An 8,864-nucleotide genomic window follows, 5' to 3' on the forward strand; every position below is an offset into this window, starting at 1 on the left:
ACGATCCAGCAAAAGCCTCGTGCACCCTAAGAACACGGAGTGACCCAAGGACAACCGCCTTCTGTATTTTTCCCGCAAGTGTTCTAGCATATTGTTGACACGTAGGGATGCTTTTTAGGCTTTTAGCAAGTGAAAGCTTGGCACTTCCAAGAGCGCCGATGATAAGGACGATCGGTATAACAGAATATTCCGGGTACAATCGTTGCAACTCCCTTATAAGGTCTCGATACCTCTCTTTCTTTTCATTCTCCTTGGCTATGATGTTTTTGACAGCTGGTGCCGAAAATTCGATAACGAACATGGTTCGCTTCTCGAAGTCAAGAAGAACCATGTCAGGCCTCGAGTGAGCAACAGAAACAATTTTCGAGAATATAAAGTTCCATTATATGCGGCACATCCCATTCTCGACAATTGACTCAATTTCCCTAGGAGCATTTAGAGGAGCGATATTACGGTGAATGCCGTAGGAGTGACAGAGATGGTAATAAAGTACTCTTAGTGCCGCATTGTGCCTTTGAATGTAGGTCGTTCCCGCGTGTGTTGGACAACTAGATAGTATGTGAGCTAAATGCTCGAGGTGTGCATGGCACGCCCTGCAGCTATCATCGGGAATGTCTTGGCTCAAAATGTGGCGACGGTATGCTAAGGTGGAAATCACAGCGTCTTGGCATGCAAAAATGAAACCCTCTGTACCAGACTTCAATCCGGGCGATTTAAGGAAAGCAAACGTTAGCTCACAAGACAGTGACTGATCCTTCACATTTCTGTGGAAGATACCGTGCATCCTCTTATCGAGGAGCTGTTCACGAAAGTTTTTCTCTTGTGCTTTCTTAATCCGGGTTATTGTACACTCAGGGTTATTGTGCACCCTCATCAGGCCGGAACTCTCTGCATCCTCCGTCATCAGGTTACACCCCACGAAATGATTTAAACTCTGGCGGAATCCATCGAACTGACGCACCGATGGGTTGCAGGGAGTCAGAGCGTCAAACGCCAATTCGATTCCTCGAACATTCGAAATCTACAATGTGAGCTGGAGCATAAATGAAGCTCCCGTTGTAAAACTGGATGTAATAGGTCTCCATGAGGAAAGTGCTCTGCTTGAACGCTTGAACCTGATACGCCCATATGTGCTGAGAATATCTCGTACATAACGGGGATCTTTTGAACGAAAATGTATACCCTAGGTACTACAGTACTGGAGATATCCGGGAACAAGGTGCTTTCCTACGTAGTGCTACCGCAATTTCCGATTTTGGTAGAGGGAATTCTGGGACGTGCATACGTTAGGCAAGAAAGGTCAAACGTCTCATTTTTTATAACGCGTTAATAACCCAGTCAAGACCCGTGGATCCAATCACCTTTATTAACCCAGAGTCAGTACAAGCAAGGATTGAGTTAGACCCATAAGTGAAGCCCGTTTTCCGGATTTCAACATTACGGGCCAGAACTAGGCTCTGGCGTATGTAACCTTTTCTAGTGAATAAAACATTTCTGACAACCTAACTGTACCATTAAATGTTGCAGAAAACGTAGAAACCGTCTTAAGAAAACTGAGGATGAATCATGTTAATCCAGAAGAACTTCTATATATAAAAAAATGGTTGGCTAGTGGATACGACAGGTTTCGACTGCAAGGAGATAAACTGCCGGTTACTAATATGGTAAACATCATATTTTGATAGTTGACGATAAGCCTGCCAAGCATAAACAGTATTGCCAGTCGCAGACAGTGACAGTGACAGTGACAGTGACAGTGGGGGACTCTTATCCCCTCCAAAATATAAGTGATATTCTCGACCAGCTATGGAAGGCTCAATACTTTTCCGTTTTTGACCTTGTCTCGGGTTTTCATCAAGTTGAAACTGCTTCCGAGGATCAACCGAAAACAGTCTTCCCGGCGTATTGAGGGAGATCAGCGAGATCACCGAGCTAATAGATAGGACCCGGGTTTTCATTTACAAAAATTACAAAAGTTGAGTCCGAGATGTCTGAATTTTTCTTAAATTGGTGTCCTGAACGACTTTCTGTTGAATAATTACAATAAGTTTTATAGATTTCTTCTATTTTTTAATAAATCTCTATTTGCTTAAACAATTTTTGTTTGCTCAAGCATTTTTATTTGGGTTACTTAAAAAAATGAAATAAAATAGAGTACAGACAATTATTTTTCTGACTGTATAGTGTATAAAAATGCATTAACAATTTTTTATTGTTCAAACAAATATAATTTGCTGAAGCAATTATTTTTCCAGAAATATTTTTTAAATGGTGTTTTCTGAATTAAAAATAATATAATATTGTTTTTTATCGTCTTTAAATCTAGTATGGATTGTTTGAACCTTTTTTGGCGCATTATTGAATTAATCATGAAAGTCATAATAAAAATTAAATGAAAAAGTGTCAATTTTAAAACTGAAGAAGAAATTGGAAGTTACGAAAATATCAAACGTCAGGCACCAAAAAGCATGAAACAATCATTGGACAAGGAAATTCAGCACTCATTCTACCTTTGTTTAGCTAACACGCAATTCTAGGTTCGCGTGAATCTTGCGAATCTTGTCGCGTGCCTTGCACCAGGCCCGATCGCGTGAGTCTCGAACGCGAGTCTCTGATTCAGTCGCATCGACATCGTCGAATCAGCATCATATATTCCGTCCGTGCAGCTCCTCGCGTCGGTTGCTTTATCGAGCTAATCACCTCTTTCGTGAATGCACCTACCGGTCCGGGCTGATCTTCCTTAGAGACATCTCGCCTTTCTGGGCTGAATCTCGTCAATCGTGGATTCCGAGAATCCGTCGAGACTCGCGGTCGCCACCGCGTGTGAAGACCCGACTCAAGGCACGCGTTCGTTGAAGCTTCTCGTTGTAATTCAAAATTCTTTATCAAATCTCTCTCACTTCATGTGACTAATGTGCTTCGAATAAATCTGGATTTTTGTGCCTTTTTAGGCTTTTTCCAGTAAAACGTGTTTTCATTTGTGGACCTAAATTTCACCCCGTAGGTCGGAAAATTTCTTCGATTAGGAAGGTTTTCAGTAGAGAAGGAAGAGAGCAGAACATCCAAGATCGTCCGGATCATCGCTATTTAACAAAGTTGTAGAGCCGCCTAAGGCGAAACAATTCAAAGCGAAACACTGTTGAACCAGTGTTTTTTGCCAACTTTGTCTGGGTGAAAAAGTGAATTCCTCAATTAAAACAGCCCTACTGCATATACCAGTAACGCCAAACGAGAGATTCAATCAGTGATATAGCGCTCCACGCGGACAAGACATGCATCTCCAGCCGTCTGACACGCGCCACGTCGCCGGTCAGGTTTTTGCATTTCTCGAGTGAAAACCAACCTTATTGTGTACACGTGTTTGTGTGACAAAACATTAGCGCTTAGCTGCTATAAGCAAGGAATATAATATCTTTTTCTTAATAGTGGAAAAGGCCCTGGCCACTTGGGTTTGAATTTAAACGACGCGAAACATAGACATAACGAGGGGCCTTACCACAATTATTATAGTCGTAACATTTTGCAGCCCGGCCTTCTTTTATTGCTGTGGGAGTAAATTGTGGTTTTTAAAAGATAATTATTCAACTGGTTCCACAAAAGTGATGAACGAGAAGTGTCATACCTAACCATCTGACTGGCGACACATTTCTGGCTATTTTTACCAGTGATATTTCACTGGAAATCAGTGATATCTCACTGGTTATTTCAAGAGGGTACATTAATGAGTTTTTGCTTCGACGCGGAACATTTGTCAAACTTGAAATTGTGAATGATAAAAAACTCAACATCTTAAAAATGTAAAAAATATTAAATTACAAATTTTGTTACCTTTACGTTTCACAGTTCAAAACTTGTTTATTGCTAATACGTTTCTTTTGATAAATCGCCAACCCGGGCCAATTTCAAGCGAGAAAATACTCTTCACTTTCAATTACAAAAAACAACAACAATAAGAACATTTTCGGGAAAAATCTGGTTGAACTGTTCGGTATAATTGCCTTTAGATTATGTGGTTAGAATATGGCGTTGAACAACTTAACAGTTTAGAAATAGTTAGGCAGTAGCGAATTTGACAACCATTTGAAGCGCCTTAATCCTCTTCCTCTCAATGATATGATTAGTATTTGGTATCACACCCATGAAAATAAGATTGCAATGTTTTACAACGTTTTGTATCGTTTATATAAAACTAATATTTTCATTGTTGGTAGAAAATAAAAGCTAGTAGTTACTATACTATGAACACTAAGGCTCCGTCTCACCGGAGCTTTCGGATATTACTCCGGTTAGTTCAGGGAAAAATATGTTAATATACCTAGGGGATGTACAGCTTTTTGCGTGAAAACATGGTTGTTGCAGGTCGAACAACTCAACTTAAAAAAATTCCAACATTTTTTTACTTGTTATTTTAGCCCTAATATTCTCTTAAATTTTTTGGAAAATTGTCCTATCAGTCTCCATAACGTATATTTTGTTCATGAAAATCGACAAAGCGGTTTTCGAGAAAATTTTTTTTAAAGTCTGATCATAGAAGATATTAGATTTGTGTAAAATTTGACCCCTTCCAGTTTTTGTCAAATGTCCATGTTTTGAGACCCTCTGAATCCGAAAAACAAGTTTCTACAAATGGGTCTGTATGTCTGTATATATGCCTGTCTGCCTGCTTCCACGATAACTATCGAAAAAATTAATCTATTAGATTGGCCTTTGGCACACTCTTTTAGTGTCCTAAACTAAAGGTCAAGTTTATTAGCCAGCATTTTTAATAAAAATTCAAAACTGAGCGCATTTTTAATATTTTCGAGACTACTTTTTTTCATTTAAAAATTTTCTGTACGGATATTCATAGTTTTCAAAAAGTCGAACAATTTATCTTAATGTCTTTTTTTATAGAACCAAAAATTACCAGATATAGCATTTACAAAATTATAAAAAATACAAAAAGATGAATATTTTAAACCAAACAACGCACGATATGAAAAACAGTCAGGAAAAGAAAAATATTTATTTTTGAATCCCTTATAATATATATTCATAACAAGTTTTTGAATTTTCTCGAAAAAACGAAAATTAAATTTTAGCAGCATAAAAAAGAATGAAGAATCCGAAAAATCCATTTTTCGAACAAACTATGCAAAATACGGTAAAACATGAGTAGTTTTCGCTATAAGCGTAAAAAAATCATTAACAGTAACAAAAAAATCAGCCCGCTGCATGGGCACATTCTTATCACAACTTTTGTCTTTCAATATCTTTTGTGCCTCGTGTGGGGGTTTCAAAAAATTTAATTTTTGTATGTTTTGAATGCTATTTTTTATAATTACACCCAAAAACAGGTACTATGAAAAAATTCTTCATGACAAATTAATTAATTTTCACACTCTCATCAAAGAAGGTATCAAATTTGTGTAAAATTTGACCCACCCGGTTTTTGTCAAAGGTTCACGTTTTGAGACCCCCTGAATGTGAAAAACACGTTTTTACGAATGAGTATGTGTGTATTTATGTATGCATATATGTACGTCTGTCTGTTTACATGATAACTTTTTAAAAAATTATTCTTTTAGATTGGCCTTTGGTTTTCCTCTTTTTGCGTCCTAAACTAAATGTCAGGTTTGTTGGCCAGACTTTTTGGATAAAAATTTACAAGTTTAGCGCATGTTGAATATTTTTAAAGTAACTTTTTACAAAATTTAAAAATTCTCTGTACGGGTATTCATAGTATTAAAAAATACGAACAATTTATCCTGATGACTTTTCAAAGATTCTCAAATATATATGAGACTGTCTGAACTCACATGGAACACAACGCTGCTGACCCCCCCCCCCCCCCCCCTCACTAATTAAAGTTTCGTTGGACTGTTGTTGTAACTAGACTCTCAACCCTAGAAGCTTGGAGAGACGGGGTCACTGAGGTTAGGGATATAATTTAAAAGTTGAAAAACAGCTAGACTACTGTGTAGACTGCATGTGTAACTTTTAAATCGTAAAAATAAAATTGGAAATAAGCAAATTCAGTTTTTGAAAAAACGTCAGATGTTACAATAAAATGTTTAATAACCAAAGTTGTTTAAAAAGAATGTGCATTTTTTCAAACGAGACAATGAAACTACGTGTGTTTTAATGCCAATGCATGTTATGAATTGTAATAATTTACATTTATGGAAATTATATAAAATTCGAGGGACAAACTTAAATGCGAAGCTTGAGATACGTGATGAGAATGTGTTCGTTAAGGCCGAATAAGCTTTAACAAGAGAGAATTAACAATCACCACATTATTGTTGTCGATGCTTTGATCTTTAGTTTTAAAAGTCTGTGCGCAAGTGTGGGGAATATACAAAGACCCAGCATATAGCGCAATGTAAATACATTATAGAGCCCGAAGAGCGAGATAAATATATTATCGAGCGTGAAGCGCGAGAACCAACAGTCGCGGACCCTAGGCGCGCTCAAACTTGGGGACGAATTAAAATTCTTCGTATTTTTTTTTCTTTTGCTACCTCAGGATGAACATTTTACATGAACTTGAACCTGATACGAGCTGGGGCTGATTTGCCTTGCTTGCTCGGCTAGGCTAGACGGTCTTAAGATCTTTCTTGCGTGTAAAACTTTTCTTGATTAATTTTTTGTCGTGCCTTATCCCGTTTATCAAAAAAAAATTATTTTCATTTTTAATATAAGTTTTTAAGATTCAAATAAAAACCACGCATCCTATCAATAGTAAGTATATGTATAGCTCTTTTTTGAGTGAATAACGTTTGTCTGTTTTTTTTTCGTAGCTTGTGTCGTTTCCTACAAATTTAATTTTTTTATGTTGTTTTTTGCTAATTTAAACAAAAAATACGCATCCTATCAAAAGCTGATTATTTACAGATTTGCAGATCTTCTTTAAATGCATAATTTTTATTACTGCAACTTTGTCGTATCTTACACAGTTTGACTGCAAAATAAAATTTCTTATTTTTCATTATTTTTTGTGCAACCAAAATTTTAATTTTCGATTTTTCATAAAAATTTAAAAAGTTGTTATGATAATCTTTCAGGTTCTTCAAATGCAAATGCTTACAAACTAAAAATCCGTAAACACACTAAAAAACTAACGCACTGACATACAGCCTGACAAATTTGTAAAAACATGGTTAAAATTTTTGTTAGAAGCTGTTTGTAAACGTGGACATGTGAGAAACACGGTGAGGGTGAGAGCCGAATTTGGCACAAATCTAATAAATTCTCTGATGAGAATGTAAAAATTTGCCGATGCTATTTTTTTCTATATTCTTATTAAAGAAGGTATTAGATTTGCGTAAGATTTTACGAAAGTTTATGCTGTTCGTAAAACTTAATTTGTTAACACGTTAAATTTTGAAACAATCTATAGATTGCATTGGCTTTTGGTATACATTTTAAGTGTCCTAAGCTAAAGGTGAAATTTGTTGGCCAGCCATTTTGGATTAAATTTCAGAATGTGAGCGCATTTTGAAAATTTTTGAGACCACTTTTTTCAAGATTCAAAAATTCTCTGTACGGTTCTTCTTAGCACTCAAAAAGGCAAACAATTTCTCCTAATGACCTTTTTGGATACAAACAAATTAGTATAGTTATAGCACTTACAGAATTGAAAAAAACAAACGAAAATGGACATTTTAAGCGAAACAAGGCACGATATGAACAAAACTCAAAGTAAGAAAAACGTTTCATTTGAAACACCGCAAAAGATTAGCAGAACCACTTTTTGAATTTTTCTTGAAATCGCAAATTCTAATTTTGAATGAACAACAAATAATGAAAAATAAAAAATTCAATTCTATGGTCAAACTATACAAGATACGACGACCGTAAACTACAAGGTTCATCCCTGGTTTGAATCCGGAACTTATGTGGGATTTATGCGGGACTTATGCGGGACATTGAGAGACTTTTTGTTAGAGTAAATGATAAAAAAGAATGAGAATTTAGTATAATATCATTACAAAATGGGGTAAACAGGGTTTTGCGTATAAAAAATTAATACAGTGGTTTTCAGCCGGCATTTAAAATTCATAATTCACTCCACCAAAAAATGTAGCCTTCAGAAGGAGAAACTGAATAACAAATTAAATACAATTAAGTATGAGAACATGCGTACAATTATTATTTTTATTATTATATACAGTGAAACCCTTCACTGTACTCAATTTATCACTGCATACATAATCGCACGATTAATCGCTATGAAAAATCGGAACGGCTGCGGCGAGATTCGAACCTAACTTACTTAAAGCAGTAACGCATTTCCTATTAACTAAATCAAACGGCTAACTCACATTATGGAATATTTGGCAAATATCTGGTCAAAGCGTCGTCGCTTGATAGCTTAGGGCAGCATGACAAATATCTGGGCCCTGTTTCATGAATGATCTGTTGCTTCAGACATTTTGTGAATAGATAGATTAAACATTTGATCATTTTCAATAATTAAATTGATTTTTTATGAAACATATTTTTTTAAAAGGAACTAATAATATTTTTGTATGAATAACATTATCGAATTGATACGAATTTTGAAATTAGATTAATGTCATTTCCGTTTTCGTGTACCAGATAGGTCTCGATAACGCCCAGAAAGACACTTGTACTTCTGTTTTCATGGTCCAAGTAGGCCCCCGATACGCGCGGATAAACATCTATTGTAGGACTTTTCCAGACAGGTTCACGATAAGACCCTGAGCGATACTAATTTTGGACTTTAAGTAACATAATTTCTGCACGGAGAAAAATGGACGTTTCAATGTAGATGTTTCAGGGATAAGATTGTAGCACCTAACATGCAGATATTCATGCCAAACATTTACTATCTTTTTAAGATATTAGGCGTAAAAATA

The sequence above is a fragment of the Belonocnema kinseyi genome, chromosome 5 (assembly GCF_010883055.1).
Source record: "Belonocnema kinseyi isolate 2016_QV_RU_SX_M_011 chromosome 5, B_treatae_v1, whole genome shotgun sequence".
NCBI classification, from domain to species: Eukaryota; Metazoa; Arthropoda; class Insecta; order Hymenoptera; family Cynipidae; genus Belonocnema; species Belonocnema kinseyi.